The 16,622-nt window shown below is 41.7% G+C and overlaps 1 protein-coding gene across 2 annotated transcripts in view; it reads left to right on the top strand.

The window, feature by feature from the left end:
* Positions 1 to 16,622, top strand: part of GNG12 (G protein subunit gamma 12) — a 115,017-nt gene that overhangs the window by 34,002 nt on the left and 64,393 nt on the right. For both annotated transcript variants that reach the window (XM_081146254.1, XM_081146255.1), the window contains exon 2: positions 14,561 to 14,614. The gene's annotated coding sequence lies outside the window, so the exon portion shown is untranslated. The remainder of the gene's footprint in view (positions 1 to 14,560; positions 14,615 to 16,622) is intronic.

Raw genomic sequence — 16,622 nt, 5'->3', positions numbered from 1 at the left:
ATTTATGTTATTTTTAACGTTAGCATTTGATCATATCCTCAAGTGACTGGGGGTTAATAAGATGTTGTTTTTATATAAGAATTTTTAAATCTCCCGTATTAAAAAGCTCCAGAAAGGTGACACCTTAAAGAAAGGAGAAAAGACACAGTAGACAAAATGCCAGTGGACTGAACTCTCTGAAGCTGAGGTTTGCTAAGAGGCCAAGTAGAAGAGGGGGGTGGGGTGGAATTCACAGAAGGAGATACTGGTCTCTGCGGGGCAGCATTCACTGCCATGCTGGGAAAATGCCAGGGACTGGGAGAAGGGAGCGAACACTGACCACTTGGTGCATCGTGGTAAATGGGGCTCATTCATGGAGGAAAACACTGTGCTTCTGAAAAGCACCCATATTGAAGAAGCAACCAGAAAACCCAAATGTATTGGAGATGCCTGGCAGGAGGGATATGTGCTTCCTTCTTCTTTCTGTCTCTTCCAATGGGTTTTCTTAATATTACACAATATTTTCTGTGGCCGCCGGGCCCAAGTTGCCTGGAAGCATACAACAAAAGTAGTGTAGCAAACCCCTTGGCATTGAAATCAGAGCCAGCTGTATTCAGAATTAGCTGAAAGAAACACTGATTCTCCCATAAATAAGGCAGACAGTCTCTTTATTGAATTCTCTGAGGTTGGTTTGTGTGTGTGTGTGTGTGTTTAAGACAGTAAAGCTTTAAGGCTTTAGTATGAGGCAAAAGGTTGCAAAACATGTCATATGCTTAGTAAAAACTCGGGGTATAGCCATGAATTTGTATACATTGACCTTAACTACCACATCATTGACCCCCCCCCCAAGGGGATGGGACACCCTAGACCTCCCCAGTGGGGTGTCTCAGAGAGGTCAGACATATCAGAATCCGGGGTGGGGCGGGGACATGTATCACCTAAAACTCATATATTATCTTATGACTCACTTGGGAAGAGGGGAAATATTTATTTCATAATATAAACATCTGAAAATGAAGTTCAACAAACTATTTCTGGCTGGGTGAGACTATGCATTCATTCAGTAACAAGAAAAATTGTTTTATTGAATGCCTAGTCTGTGTCAGGCGGTGCCTTGGGCCCTGGGGGTACAGCAGTGATCACACATCTTTTTCTTGTGGAGTTTACATTCCAGTGAAGGAGAGGGCTCATAATTCAGTAGCATAGAAAATAGAACATTAAGTACTGTGGAGAAAACAAAGCAGGGTAAAGGAGGAGAGAGTAGGGCCTGTCAAAGGAGATGACTCTTGTCACTGAGATCCTGAAGGATATGAGGTTGCGAAGTGTGCAGGCCTAGGGTATCTGTGAGAAGTTCAGGTAGGAAGGAGAATTAGTGCCATGCCCCTGAGGCAGGAGCCTGCTTGGAATACTTGAGAATTAGGGGTGGTCAGTTGGCTGGACAGAGTGAGCCAGGGCCGGTTCATGTTTAGTCTGGTAGGCCAAAGGGTGGGCTTTAGTGTGTGTGCTCAGCATGCTAGGAAACCACTGGAGAGTTTTGAATAGGGGGGAATAAAGCGATCTCATCACACTCCTCCTGCTGCCAGGAGACTGGACTTGGAGGTGAGGGGAGAGCAAGAGTGAAGGCCAGAGATCACTGTGGAGGCTGCTTGATGTCGTCGGGTGAGACACGCTGCAAGTTTGGACTGCTGTGGCTGGGTGTTGGAGCAGGTGGAGGAGATGCTGAGATGTGATTGGATTCAGGAGATGCATTTTGAAGGCAGGGCTTGTAGGATTTGCTGAGGGACTGAGTAGATGTGGAATATGTGAGAATGGAGACAAAGGTGAATGAGGATTTGGGCTTGAACAGGGCATGAATGATGGTTTCCCACTTTCAGCACTGGTAGCCCCAGGAGAGGAACGGTGTGGGAGATTATTAATTTGGTGGTGGCTGTGGTTAAGTTTGAGACACCTAACAAGGCATCTTAGGGGGGAAGTTTAGAAGTCAGTTGGATAAATAACTCTGGAATTCAGAGAAAAGGCTGAGAATGCCACCAGGCCACAGTGAGCTTTTCAGGTATAGATAATTAGATATAAACACGTACATCCAGAGCTTTTTTTTTTTCCTAGGGTGTGTTAGGTAAAGAGTTCATTCTTGTGGGCAGGAAAACAAATACAGAAGTATGGATATGCAGTCAAAGGACCTCATAATCAAGTTGTCCATGCAGATATGTAAACGAAGGAGAAACGGAGGCCCAAGGAAAGGGGTTGAGTGCGGAAATGTCTAACTCCAGGGTTAGAACATTGTTGAATGTCCTGGGCCGCCTTTAACCCCCCTCCCAGTGATACGACAACAACAGACTTTTTTCTTGGCTCTGGGTGGGGGTTTTGGCTTTTTTCTGGTGCAGTGAGTATATGCTTGTGCTCTTCCCCAAAGGGTGAGCAAATTGCCTGTGTGGTTCAGAATACACGTGAAATGGAAGCTCCATGAGAGCGTCTGGAAAACTAATGTTACAGTTGAGGCAACGAAGGTGGCTTTGCCCAGGAAGCAAGTGGGAGGGGTAAGAACAGGTAGGTACAACCTACCAGATGTCTTCTTTGTGTCAAATTATGTGGCTTTGAGTGGATTATGTTGAACATAATCGGATTCATTTTGTTTTTATGAGCTATTGATCCCTTGATGTTACAGGAAAGGACTAACAAGTCCTTAGAATCTCCATATCCTGTCTACTCATTTGAATGGTTTTCAGTGACAGAAAGGTTCTCAATGCCCAGCTATGTTTTGGTTGCTACCATTTAAGACTGAACCATTCTCCCAGCTGGTGTTGCTCAGTGGCTGAGTGGTGACCCATGAACCAGGAGGCCACAGTTCAAATCCCAGTCAGGTCACACGCCTGGGTTGCAGGCTCAATCCCTGGCAGGGGGTGTGCAGTAGGCAGCCAACTGATGATTCTCATCATTGACGTTTCTCTCTCTCTCCCCCTCTCCCTTCCTCTCTCTGAAATCAATAAAAACATATTTTTAAAAAAGACAACCATTCAATGGAGTCAAAACCCCTAAACCGGGGGGGTATTTCATGGCACATCTGTTCCACAAGTCTGTGAAATTGGAGTCTGGGACTTGGTGGGAGCCACTCACAGCCTCACCTGAGGAACACTCTCATTTCCTTCTTCTTCTGAGTCCAAGTCATGGAGAAGTATGCTCACCCACACCGAAGGTCTGATCATCTCAAAACAAAACCAACCATGTCTTGTTTTCCCGACCCATGCTCAGGGCAATGCCCTTACTTTGCTGCCTGACTGCAGTAGACATGACCTGAATATTTCTGCGATGGTCCTCTCAGTGTCTAACAGAAAGTGTGTCATTGAAAGGAGTGATATGATTAGAGAGCTAGGCCTCAGGGACAAAATGATTGTTTTCAGCATACAGCAGAACCTCAATTACCCATGATGATCCCCTAAAACTGAAATTTTTAGAAGGAAACAGTTCTAATATATGTTACCAGTGATAAATGCTGCTAAATTTTACTTTTTTTTTTTTTTTAAGTTTCCTGAGGCTAATAAAAATTTAATCCTACTAAATAGTTTTTTTCTTAAATAGCTCTATTCAAGCATGGTTGGATTTTTAAAATATTTTTGCATTGAAAACTAACCAGACATATGTTGGAAATCATTGTTTGTTGTCAGAGAGAGTCTGAGGCTCCTATCTTCAACCGTTGCTGTGTCAGGAGTTCTCCAAAGGAGTATTGAGCCCGGCTAACGTTAGCTGAGCTACCTGGGCCGGGAGGGGTGGGGTGCAGGGACAGGTTGCCTTTGAAGCAGGATTTAATGGTGCGCCCTTGGCTCTTACCATGTTGAATCCTTCTGCATCTTCCTCAGGGGCTATTGTACTCATTGCCCCCTTGCAAGGAAAGTGCTCTTGAAGAGCTTATGGTCCCTTTTATCAGATGAACTGTGTGCATCAGCTGCCTGAGTCAACAGCACTGTAGCAAAAGCTCAAGTATTGCCATCATCTCAGCCACAATCCCTGGTGCTTTTCTTTTCTGTAGTTCTACATGGCTCAATTTTTCACTTTCATTCCTTAAAGATTTCTCAGCCACTCTCTACCTGTCAAATATAGACATAAAGCAACATCCTATTGTGGCTATATTTATTGGAAACTGTGCTGTGTTGATTTTCTTTGTCTTCTAAACATTCTTAACTGTCTCAACAGTAAGAATATAAGCCATTGCAGTGGGTGAGGCACTGGAAGATTCCTAGTTAACAAAGATATATGAAAATATGTTTAGTACTCTGGGTAAGTAGACTAATTTTTTTTTAGGAAGATTTTTTTCCGTATTAACAGTTAAAATATATCTGGTTAATTCTCAGAAGTGATTCCCCTTAGCATGACAGCTAGTGATCACTAGGCCCTAAGCTAGTCTTCGTGCTTTGCAAATATTATTCCATATGAAGTACTGCAAATAATATAGGATCCTCAGACAAGCCCCCAAGATATCCCAGAGGGTCCCATAGCTCAAAAGGTCCATGTTAGCTTTTGTGGGGTCAGGTCATATTTAAGTTTGCACCAGTTCCAATATAAAAACCTGGTGCATGAGCCCTATTGTCTACTGCAGGCACCTCACAAACTCTGAGTAGGTGACTAACCGTCTTGGTTTGTGTAGCACTGAGGGGATTCCTCAGATATGGGACCTTCAGTACTAAAACTGGGAGGACCCGGTCACACCGGCATAAATTGGGTTCCTTAGTCAGAAGTAGGATCAGTGACCAGAAAGGAATATCAATAAATATTTCTTCTAAAACCAGCAACTTAACTGTAAAATGGAAGTAATTCTGTCTTCCTCATGGGGTTGTGATGGGCCTGCTCACTATTCCTGTCTGTGGGGTTGAGTAGCTGGCTATTGGTTTTTCTGTGGAATTGGGGACCAACGTCATGTGTGATTGGACAATCTGTCTCCTTGCCCTCCAGAGGCCTGTTACCTAAAAGGGCCTTGGCTGTTCCCTCTGGACGAGTCAGTGCCAGCTCTTTCTAATATGAGGGTGCTCGAGTTCCTGGTTGTTTCCATTGGCCCCATGGTTCTCACTGTACTTACCCACTTTGGGTTTGCCCGCTCCTGCCCCTTAGGTAGTGAGGCTTCTCTCTGATTTGAAACTCCTTTACTACAGTGCACTAAGCTATTTGCAGCTCCCAGCAAGCACAGGTACATGCTTCCTCTTGGGCATTTGTACAAGCTGTTCCCTTGTCCTTACACCTCCCTCCTTTCATCTGGCTAACCCGTGTCATTCTTCACACTTTAGCTTCACACTTCCTCTTGGAAGCCTCTGTGATCATCCCAGACTGGCCTAGGCACCTCTCCTGTGTACTCTCAGAGCTCCTTTTACTTACTGCGATTAAACTATGTGCCATTAGAGCTGTAATTGCCCAATCAGTTGTCTGCATGACTTATTGTAGGCTCCTTGAGGAGAGGGACTATATTTTGTTGTTGTATCCCCAGCACTTTCTACATTGCTGGGGATGTGGTAGGTAGAGAGAGGCTTATAAGGAGCAGGATGGTGGAAGAGCCACCAAGGTACAGGCCAACTTCTCCTACAATTTGCTTTGGCCTTGCTGTGGCCCTGGCAGCCACTGTCCTTCCTGTTCTCCATGGGAGACAGAAGCTACTCTAGAACGTTCTCAAAACAACCACATCCTCTTCATCCAGGGACCACCATCCAGTTTAGTTAAGTCTTATTTGCCCTGCAAGGCTGAGCATGTAGGAAAATGCATATGCAGTAACCAACCCAAACTGCCAAGGGTTACATAAATATCGATAGGACCTGAGAATACTTTGTAGGGCGGGGCATACAATTTTATGTGTATTTGTAGATATGTGGAATAAAAATATTTCTACTAGGACAGGTTTCAATAAAATGTGAAATCTTGTTCTCAGTCCTAAAGATCTGATGACTCGCAGGCTGTCCTGTGTTAAATTGTGAATGTTGGACGCCTCATTTCATAATTTAATCTAGGTTATTTTTCTTTCTCCATAGTGAACATTAATAGTTTCCTGTGAATTTTCCTGATATTAGGAAACAGATGTTCCATGTTTTTTAACTTTACTTTTATTGTTGACACTATAGATGTTTCACATTTTTAACTGAGTTTTTCCCAAATGCTGAACCAGGACTTCTGTGCGTGTGTGTGTGTGTGTGTGTGTGTGTGTGTGTGTGTGTACGTGTACACACATAGTGTATTTTTGAGGAATGAGTTATATCAGAATTTGCAAAGAAAAGCATAACAGATATATCTACAGAATAATAAGATTTATTCAAGGCTGGATACATTTTTGGACAATCTGTTTAATGTAGTTTATTATTGTTTAACTAATGTAGACTTCTGGCCTAAGAATGCATTAGACCTGTCTCATGGTAGAATGCTTGCCAAAATAAGGTGTGGTGTAGCAAGAAGCACACAGTTAATGCAATCTGTACTTAAATGATCTGATCTTTAACCAAAGTGTAATTTTTATTTTATTGTTATCTCTTAACTATATAAAATTCTTCCCCTGTCTCTGCATAAAACACTGAACGAGTGCCATTTCTGTGCAGAGCAAGGTGCTGGGTTCTTGGCGAGAGAGACAAACACAAATAAGATACCTTATAATCCAGTAGAAGAGGTGATACATATTCTCAAGTACCTGTAATAAAATGTAGAAAGTGGTAAAGGTTGTAGAAATTCAAGGAGAGGGGCAGTTTTCTTGAGCCAAAGAATGAGGTACTACTGGGGAAGGAAGTAGTATCTGTACTAGGTTAAAAAAATAAAAAGCGACACTTAATTTAGGTCTAAGTTATTGAAATTGTTTTAACTGCTTTACAAAAACTGTTTAAGGATGGTCCGTTATGTGAGCCATTGTTTGGGTGGTTTTGCTAAAATGACACTAACATTTCTTGAGCACCTCCAATACAGCAGGCAGTTTTCTGATGCTTTGGATAAAAGCTTTTCAATGGAAAATGATGCGGAAATGGTGCTTTGGATAATAATGCATTTCCACAAAATACATCTCTGTATTTTACCTCGATAGCTTCCTTTCAACAAGAAGCCCTTTGGTTCAGATAAAGGAGGACTTCATCCAGAGTTCACCAGTTTCAGGTTTTGGTGACTGTCTCAGTCACCTGGCCTGTGTGGGTCTCAGTTTTTGCCTCTGTACAGTGGGAATTGTCAGGCTCCCTGGCTCACTGACAAGGTTGCTGTGAAAATCAAAATGGGTGTAAATGGACATTAAAAAGCAACCAAAAGCCAAAAATTTGCCAAGAGGCAATATCCTAGCTGGTGAGGTTTATACAAGATAAGCATGGCTGTTGCTTCTTGTTTATTGAAGTGCCATGTAAATGAAAAGATTGTTATCTTAAAGTTATAAAATATCTGAGATATTTTCATAGCCAATACAATATTAACTCTTGATTATCATGCACTATAACAAACTCATTCAAATTCAAAAGAAAATTTTGAAGATCCTACATAAATAAGCAAAGAATATAAACTTACTACTTTTCAGGGTGAGAAATCATTAATAAACAAACAGGAAAAACTGTCTCTCCCCACTAATTATCTTAGATGTGCAAATTAAAACAGCATTAGGAATACCATTTTGTAGATATAATTTCAAGATTTCAGAAATTCTCCATTATTTGTGTTATTGTTTGTTAATAAAAGACCCTTTAAAAGCAAAAAAAAAAACACACCCAAAAACCACACACAAAAAACCCCTACTAAAACAACCATAGGAATTTAGGGAAGCTAGGGAGTTAAGTTAAAGAAATGAAAAAAGCTAAAGCATGAAGATAGCTGATGTAATCTGATAATAATAAAAATTGGCTATAACTTAAACATTCAGCATTATGGCCATGATTTAGTAAATTAAGATTTTTCAACATGAAGGACTATTATTAGGCCTTTTAGACAATTGTTGTGACTGTATGTAGAAACTCACAACAAATATTTAAAATTTAAAGTAAATTGGAAGAAGAAAATAATAGTCATCATTTGTGGAGTTTTTCCTAGTGGCTCTGTGCCAGTGCTCTCCCTGTGCTAAAGGCATTTTACACATTGGAAACTGAGACTTAGAGGTCAATTGTCCAAAAACTTGCAGCTCATTAATTGAGGAGCCAACATTCAAACCCGGATCTGCCCAACTCCAAAGCCTTCACTAGGTTTCCTACCAATAGTATATAAACTATGGACATAGTCATATAAAAACATATGTTTATGGAGGGTTAACAGCAAAAATAGATAGTAACACTGGTATGGTGGGAATATGGGTCAATTCCAGAGAAACTTGCTATCCATTTAAAACTGTCATTGAAAAACAAACAAAAAACTAACTGCCGTTGCCCTTTCAGTAGATAAATAGATAAATATGTTGTGTGCAATATTTCAATTTATTGTTTACTCTTTTACATAGTCTCTTAAATGCTGGCAAAATAGAAATACATGTGTATTTTTTAAATTTCTCACTAGCTTTGGCATAATCAGGATTACCCCTCCCACTCCCAACTTATCTACAAATTAATTGAGGACATATACCACTACTCCTCAATTAAAAAACAAATTTTAAGTCTCTGGAAACAATCTGTGGATTGAGGACAGTGACCGGGTGGGAGAGTTTCTCACTATGAACAGCCCAGACCAGCTCTTCTGGACAGGAGCCAGTGTCAAGGCAGAGAAATGGGGTGGCACCATTTGGTTAAAGTAGGCCAGTTCACCCACTCGGGGTGTGTCCTTCCCTGGGACAGAAGCCCTTGCACAATGGGGGGAAATGTCACCATTTGAGTTCCTACTGTCTTTTACCTTTGGGGCTCAAGACTTCATTTGTGATTCTTGAGCGCATACATATAACATTACTTTGTAAAGTCAGTATCTCTGCCAACATCTAGTAACAGACAAATTTCTGTGATGGACTTGAGGCACAGGGTATATTTCTCTCAACTTAGCCTCACCCTTGCTTTACATGTACCCTTTATGCCTACAGTCGGGTCTTTTGTGTTTCAGAGGCCCTTTTATGTCTCTTTTGCCCTTTGAGATAACATCATGTCAGAATTTGCAAGTGAAAACATAATCGACCTGACTAAAGAGCAGTGGAGATGTCTCTGGAGCGGGAAGCATTCTCCCACATGCTTCTCATACAGCCCCTTCAGGGTAGCTCCCTGTTTTGTAGGTGGGGAAATTGAGGGACAGCTTATTAAGTGATTTACTGGAAGGCACTGGTACTGAAGACAGCTGGAAGCCAGGCCTGTAAATCTAGTGCTCACTCCACTCGCATCCAGTGCCTATAATATTCTTTTCTAGAAGATTAAAATGAGACTATAAACCAATACGTTCAGACAGATCAGAATCCAACTGCCATTCAAAGCTCAAGATCCTCCCAGGGCTATACAGTAATCCCCATATCCACGGTTTCACTTTCTGCAGTTTGTCACCTGCGGTCAACTTCAGTCCGAAAATATTAAATAGAGAATTCCAGAAATAAACAACTCGTAAGTTTTAAATTGCGCTCCGTTCTGAGTAGTTGGTGAAACCTTGCACCGCCCCACTCTGTCCCACTTGGAACGTGGATCGTTCCTTTGTCCAGCGTATCCGTGTTGTATACTCCCTGTCGTTAGTCACTTAGTAGCCATCTCGCTTATCAGATCAACTGTCAGTATTGCAGTGCTTGTGTTCAAGTAACTCTTATTTTACTTAATAATGTCTCATTCACCTCACTTCATCTCTTTGATATTTTATCATCTCACATCACAAGAGGAGGGCTGAGTATAGTTCAGTAAGCTATAAGAGAGAAGCCACCTCCACATAACTTTTATTATAATATAACTGTTCTATTTTATTATTAGTTGTTGTCAGTCTCTTACTGTGCCATATTTATAAATTAAACTTTGTCATATGCATGTATATGTATAGGAAAAAAACATAGTATATGTAGAGTTCGGTACTGTACACAATTTCAGGCATCCACTGGAAGTCTTGGAACATATCCCCTGCAGATGACAAACTACTGTAATATTGTATTTTATAATTGCAATAAACTTTATAGTAATGAAAGGAGTCTAGCAAATTATCGTGTGTGCTCTAGACAAGTCCTGCCCAATAGACTACAGTGATGGAAATGCTCTATCCCGTGCTGTTCAATCAAGTGGTCGCCTCTGTGTCTATCTGATCACTTGAAATGTGGCTCATGTAACTGGGGAATGAGTTTTTAATTATACTTAATTTAAATTTAAATTACCATATGTGCTAATGGTTACTGTATTGGACAGCACAGTTCAACACTTTTTAATACTTTCTTGACATTTCTACTTGGATGTCTCAAAGTTAACAAGGTTAAATCAGAATTCTCGATTTTCTTTCCTCTCTCATCCTGTTTCTCCCCAGACAAAGCCATCACTGACCCAGTTGCTTGAGCCAAAAACTAAGTGTCATCTCGACCCCTTCCTCCTCCTTATCTCCCACATCTATTTTATCTGTAGGTCCTGATTGTTTTACCTTCAGAACTTATACTGAATCCATCCACTTCTCTCCATGACTCCTGGAGACCCAAGGTATCATCTTATCTTACCCGAACAATTGAATGGCCTCATAATTGGTCACCATTGATCTATTCATTGCTGTTGCCTCTTCCAGACTCCTCCATACAGCTACCAGAGACTCTATTAAACACTTCGGTAGTTCCCATCACCCCCTGCTTATATGGAACTTTTAAAGAACTTTGAAGCTCTCTTTGTATAATTATTTTCTACCTCCCATTAAAATGAGAGACCCCCTATGTCAGGAACCTTGTTTACCTCCTTCACTACTGTCTTTCTAGCTCTTACAACTCTGCCCAGCACACAATTTGTATTCTAAATCTCTCAATGACAAGTTAATATTTATTGTGGAAGAGATAAGATAGCAAGAGTCAAAATACAGTTTATAACTTGGTTGCTAATAGCTGAGATGATGCTGACATCCATATACTACATGGGAAGTTTATAGTTTCTTTTACATTCTGGGTGCCTTGGGAAGGGTGGGCATTATGGCTAATTGCATCTATCTGTGAGAGGGAAGGCTGGTCCACAGTCCTTTCTAGCTCTGACGTGAGCTAGAAAGAGCTTTTTTTCTCCCTAGAGATCTGTGTATGTCCCAGATCTTGGAACTTTTGTCTTTCCCACTATTAGAGAAAGAGGAGAGTGTCCTCCTATAAGGTCACTTTTTATATTCATCCATCCAAGGGGAGTTTAAATAGTAATGGGAGGAAACATTTTACGGAACTCCATCCAGTGTAGTGAATGGCAAAGCCATGTCTGGACAGCAAAAGGAGATTTTCAACATGAGACTGTTGTTTAAAAAAAGTACTTGGAATATGCTCATATTGAGTTATTTGAAACCAAGAAAACCTTAGGAAGCAGGACTTTGTGTCCTTTTTTTCTTGACTATTGCATTTTTTAAAGGAAATATGTTTTCTGGCATTCCTTTATAATGGTCAGCCACACCTTTCAGAAGGCATGTTATTACTTAGATCCATTGATCCATGTGCAAAGTTAAATGAAGCTGATGAACTAGTTAGAGATGTGATCAAGTTGGCCAAGCTCCGAGTTGCGTTTATTTCCTCTCTACTGAACAGACCTGGGAAATGACCCATCCCCTTGGCAATGGCTCAGTTTAGAAGATGAAGTTAAAGCTTGCTTTGCTAAACTATACATTCAGAGGCTCCTTATCCCAGTGGATTTTTATTAGGCACGAGTTTATAGCCCTGTCCCATCCTTCCAGTGCTGTTCCAGTGTTTTCCTGTGTGTGCCTTTATTGAGCAACTACTGTGAACCAAACACCTTGCTAGGTCCTGGAAAGACAAAGATGAGTTAGACATATTTTTGACTTTCAGATTGTGCAAACAAGTGGGAAGAGACCAGTAAACAAAACCCAAAAACCCTGAAGCCACTTGCAGTAACAGAGGGAAGTACAATGACCATAAGAGTAGAAGGCAGTGGGAGGCAGGTATGGTGCGACTGTTAGGAGTGCAGGCTCTGGAACCAGATTGTTTGGGTTCACAGTCTGGCTCTGTGACTTATAAGCCATATGACCTTAGTCTGCTGACTTAACCTCTGTGCCTCAGTTTGCTCACCTGTTAAATGGGGTAATAAAAGAACCTACTTCATATGGTTACTAAGTGGATTAAAGCACACAAAGCACTTGCAATAGTGCCTGGGACATAGCTCCATAAAAACAAGCCCTTGTCATTATCAGTAGTAGCAGTGCATAATTATTGATTGAATGGAATGAAGAGAAGTTGCCTCTCAGTCAGCTGAGGGAGTTCTCAAAGGCTTCCCAGAGGAGATGAGTTTTGAACGGAGATTTGAAGATAGGCTGATATTATCGGGAAAGGACACGTTTGACAAAAGAACAGAATCTGCAAAGGTGGAGAGGAGTGAGAGTATGGGGCGTTTAGGGGCCTGTAAATAGGTCTGTGTGGATCAAGGACAGGATGCCTAGGGGAGGAGAGGACACAAGAAGGGAACCAGGCATGAGATCGCAGGGGCTTTGGAGACTGGGCTAAGGAACTTCGACTTGATCTAAAACGTGGAAGAAGCACTGCAGAACTTTCAGCAGGTTCAGGGCTCAGCGTGCAAGACTGGGCAGCTGCATCCCTCATTGGCCTTGGCCTGTGGCCTGTTGATTCTAAGCGTCACTGAAAAACCTCCTTCCCTATAATTTGGATAGTGAGTTCACATTTGTGTATCTGATTTTTCTCACTAGGTGTGATTTCTTTGGGGACCACAGATTAATGAAGTGAAAAGGATGTGTTTCCTTGATTCCTTTTTACCCAGGTCTTCCTCTCTTACTCCCTACCCCTGCTGAGATGGCTGTTTTACAGATCCCTTTTAAAAAATATATATGTTTTTATTGGTTTCAGAGTAGAGGAAGGGAGAGGGAAAGAGAGATAGAAACATCAATGATGAGAGAGTCTTTGATCAGCTGCCTCCTGCACCCCCCTTACTGAGGATCGAGCCCACAACTCTGGCATGTGTCCTGACCGGGAATCAAACCATGATCTCCTGCATCCTAGGTTGATGTTCAACTGCTGAGCCACGCTGGCCTTTGAGAAGTGGATGAAAGTGATAGATCCTTCTCTCAGAAAAATCATGAAGACAAAATTTTCCAGACACCCCCACATTGACCTCCCCCTGCATCCCACCTTGGTCATCTAAACAGGCTCCCAGACCCAGTGCCATCTTTTGACCCCAGGCTTGTGGTTCTTGTGCTCTTACCCCAAATTGTTTTTAAGTTAACTTGCTAGCACATCCACTCCTCTCCGCCGTCACTGCTATTACCTGACCATGTATCAGGGGAGCAGCCTTGGATCACTTAGAGGTTATAATTAAAACTGAAAGCAATTATCTTATATTGAGCTGTTCAAGTTTAATTGAGAATACAGTGGCTAAGGACATGGGCTCAGGGGGCAGGCTCTGTGGATTAGAATCCCAGCTCTGTCACTGTCTTGTAACCTTGAGTAAGTTACTTAACCTCTCTGTGCCTCAATTTCCTCATTACAGAGTGGGAATAATATAATATGCTTCCCTCGTGAAGTTATTGTGAGGATTAATTGAGGTAACATAGGAACATGCTGGGAACAGTTCCTGGCACATAGTAAGTGCTATATAAGTATTTGCTGTTATTATATTATTATTTCTACTAAGATGACATCATGAATGAGGTAATGATAGATTACTAGGAGCAGGAAAATAGATGAATAAAATCTCCATATGCATTCAACTCACTTTGGAGCCTTGCCTAGTACCTGAGGGCCAAGAATAGATTCTCTGTATCTGTACTGTCTGGTGGGGTAGTCACTGGCCACTGTGACTGTTGGGTACTTGAAATGTGACCAGCTTGAGTTGAGATGTACTGGGTCTTGAAGATTTAGTATGGAAAAGTAAAATGTCTCATTAATAATTTTTATATTGCTCACAATGAAATAACAGTATTTTAATAGGTTAAATGAAATGTATTATTAAAATTAATTTTGTCTGTATCCTTTGCCTGTTTAATGTGGCTACTAGAAAGTATACAGTTATATATGTGGCTTGTGTTATATTTCTATTGAAAAACACTGCCTTAGGCTCACCATTGTCAATAAAACAAAATTTTGTGGTTGTGATAAGGCGGCCACTATTGGAAAGCCTTCCACACGCCTCCCATTGCCAGTCAAGTTATACTGGACCGGCTGTTTTTTAATTGGTTCTGTAAAGGGAGCCATGGCGTGGTCCTGGCAGAAGGGGGGTTGAGGGACTAAGGCAAGAGCAGCAACTAGGGAGGCTTCCGCTGACTTGGAGGGGTTTGGACGAAAACACTACCATTTATAGTTATACTAGGCTCAGCCTTTCAGCACTCCCTGAAGTAGATGAGAGAATGCTCTCTATTCAGGAAGTTGAAATATGTGGGCGAAAAACTCTCCCTATTCCATCAGGAGCCAGCCAGAAAAAGCTTTGCTAATCTTTAAAAGAATAACACTCAACATTGTGTCAGTCACTTGGGATTGAAAGCACACCCTTTCCAAATGTGATTTACTTATGGGGTGTTTTGTTTGACTCTATTTCAGATTCATTCCCCCACTTGAAACCTGAAAACGGTGGGCCCACACACAGTCTTCCTGGTAAGTTCTTTTTCATTTTTAAAACAAAGTGACTGACATTATTTTTGAAATGATATTCACGCTTCTAAGTTAGACGCATCTCTACCAGTACTATGATTAGATATCTATTTATTCACACTTTTTTTCTCGCTCTGAAATGACTTAAGATGTTTCCATGCCTTAAAAAAAAAAAAAAAAGAAGGAAAAGATCAATCCATGTTCTTTGGCTAAGAACAATGTCAGGGAACAGACCTGTGGTTATATGCCAAATACTATTAAAATAAAAAGGTGGGGTGTTTTTTTGTTTTTGTGTTTATGTTTTGTAATGAAACTATTTCCAGGCCCCTGTTGATGGTCTGCTTGTCTCAGGCAGTATCCACAACAACAGGTTCACTTCAGCCAAGGAATGCAGACAGTCCCTTGCAGTGTGTTGTAATGAAAATTGGCTCACAGCTATAACATATTAGCTTTCTTATTGCTCTATTTTTTCTCTCATCTATCTTTGAACTTGAATGTGATTGTTGTGAGATAGCAGTTCTGCAGGGGTAGAAAACTGCCTTTAGAGCTAGGAAAGTAATATAATTTTTAAGTGAGCAAGCTTCTGGAGCTTTCATGTGACATCACTCCCTGCTATTGTGGCAATACTGTTATTTGCAGTGTGTAACAGATAGCTTTTGCTGAGTAACAAGTCATTCCCAAATATATATACAGAAATTTGAGCTAAAATTGACTGACTAAAAATGACAATCATTTCTTCATCCCACAGTTCCGTGGGTTGGCAATTTTGGCTGGGCTGAGCTGTGTGATTCTTCTGGTTTCAGGTGGGGCCATTGATGTATCTGCAGTCAGCTCCACGCCAGGTCAGCTAGGCTTTGTTTCTGGAGGTCACCTGGCTCTTGGCTGGAGGGATGACAATGACTAAGATGTGTCTCACTGTTCTGCAGGCTCCCCTGACTTGTTCACATGAGGGTTGGGCAGGGTTATGAGAGCGAACAGAAGTGCCATGAGGCCAAGGCTCAGAACTGTCACTGTCAGAACATCATTGCTTCTATCACATTCTGTTGACTAAAGGAAGCTATGTGGCTAGCCTAGATTCAAGAGGTTACAGATATAGCCTGGCCGGGCATGGCTCAGCAGTTGAGCATCGACCTAGGATCCAGGAGATCGAGGTTTGATTCCCAGTCAGGGCACATGCCCAGGTTGCGGGCTCAGTCCCCCGTGGGGGGCGTCATGCACGATGCAGCCGATCAGTGACAGCTCTCTCATTGTTGATGTTTATCTCTCTCTCTCTCTTTCTTCCTCTGAAATCAATAAAGATACATTTGAAAAAAAAAGGTTATGGATACAGATTCTACCTCTTGGTGAAGAGAGCTGCAGAATTACATTGCAAGGAGCATGGATACAGAGAAGGAAAGATTGTTTTTACAGTTTACCATGCAGTGTTCGAGTCATATGGAAACAGCTGTGACCAAATGAAAGCACATGGAGAGTGAGAGGACTCAGATTACACTCCCATTTTACAGCCTGTCCTTTCATCCCAGAATCCTGGTCTTACTCTTTACTATCTTCCATCCCAAGCAGTTCTGCAGGTTCCTAAGTAGTCTTTCCAATACCAGGTTTTCCACTCTCTAACCCTCCCTTCATTCTGTACAGCACCACCACACCAATCATCCTTCAATTTATCTTTCAGGATGTTACTTATTTGCTCAAAAACTGTTAGTGCCTCCATAGCACCCAGAATACTAACCTAAACTCCACTCTCTGGTTTCTCCACTTTCATTATCTGGCTCCACCTCCCCTCTCACCTCTCACTATTCCTTTTCTAGCATTTCTGTTCAGGACACCTCAGGCTTCTCACCCCTTCTCTACTTGGAAACCCTTCCCATTCCGCAGGGCCCAGTAGAATCTTCCCTTCCCTGTAACGTTGCCTTCCCTGCCTGTCCCTGCCACCTGTGATCGTCCCTGCTCTGAACCACTTTAAAGCCAAATACTCTTTGGTGGTGGACTCTTCACCTTGGCTAGTGTTGCT

The sequence above is a fragment of the Miniopterus schreibersii genome (assembly GCF_964146895.1).
Source record: "Miniopterus schreibersii genome assembly, chromosome: 8".
NCBI classification, from domain to species: Eukaryota; Metazoa; Chordata; class Mammalia; order Chiroptera; family Miniopteridae; genus Miniopterus; species Miniopterus schreibersii.
This window is presented reverse-complemented; position numbering and strand designations above follow the sequence as displayed.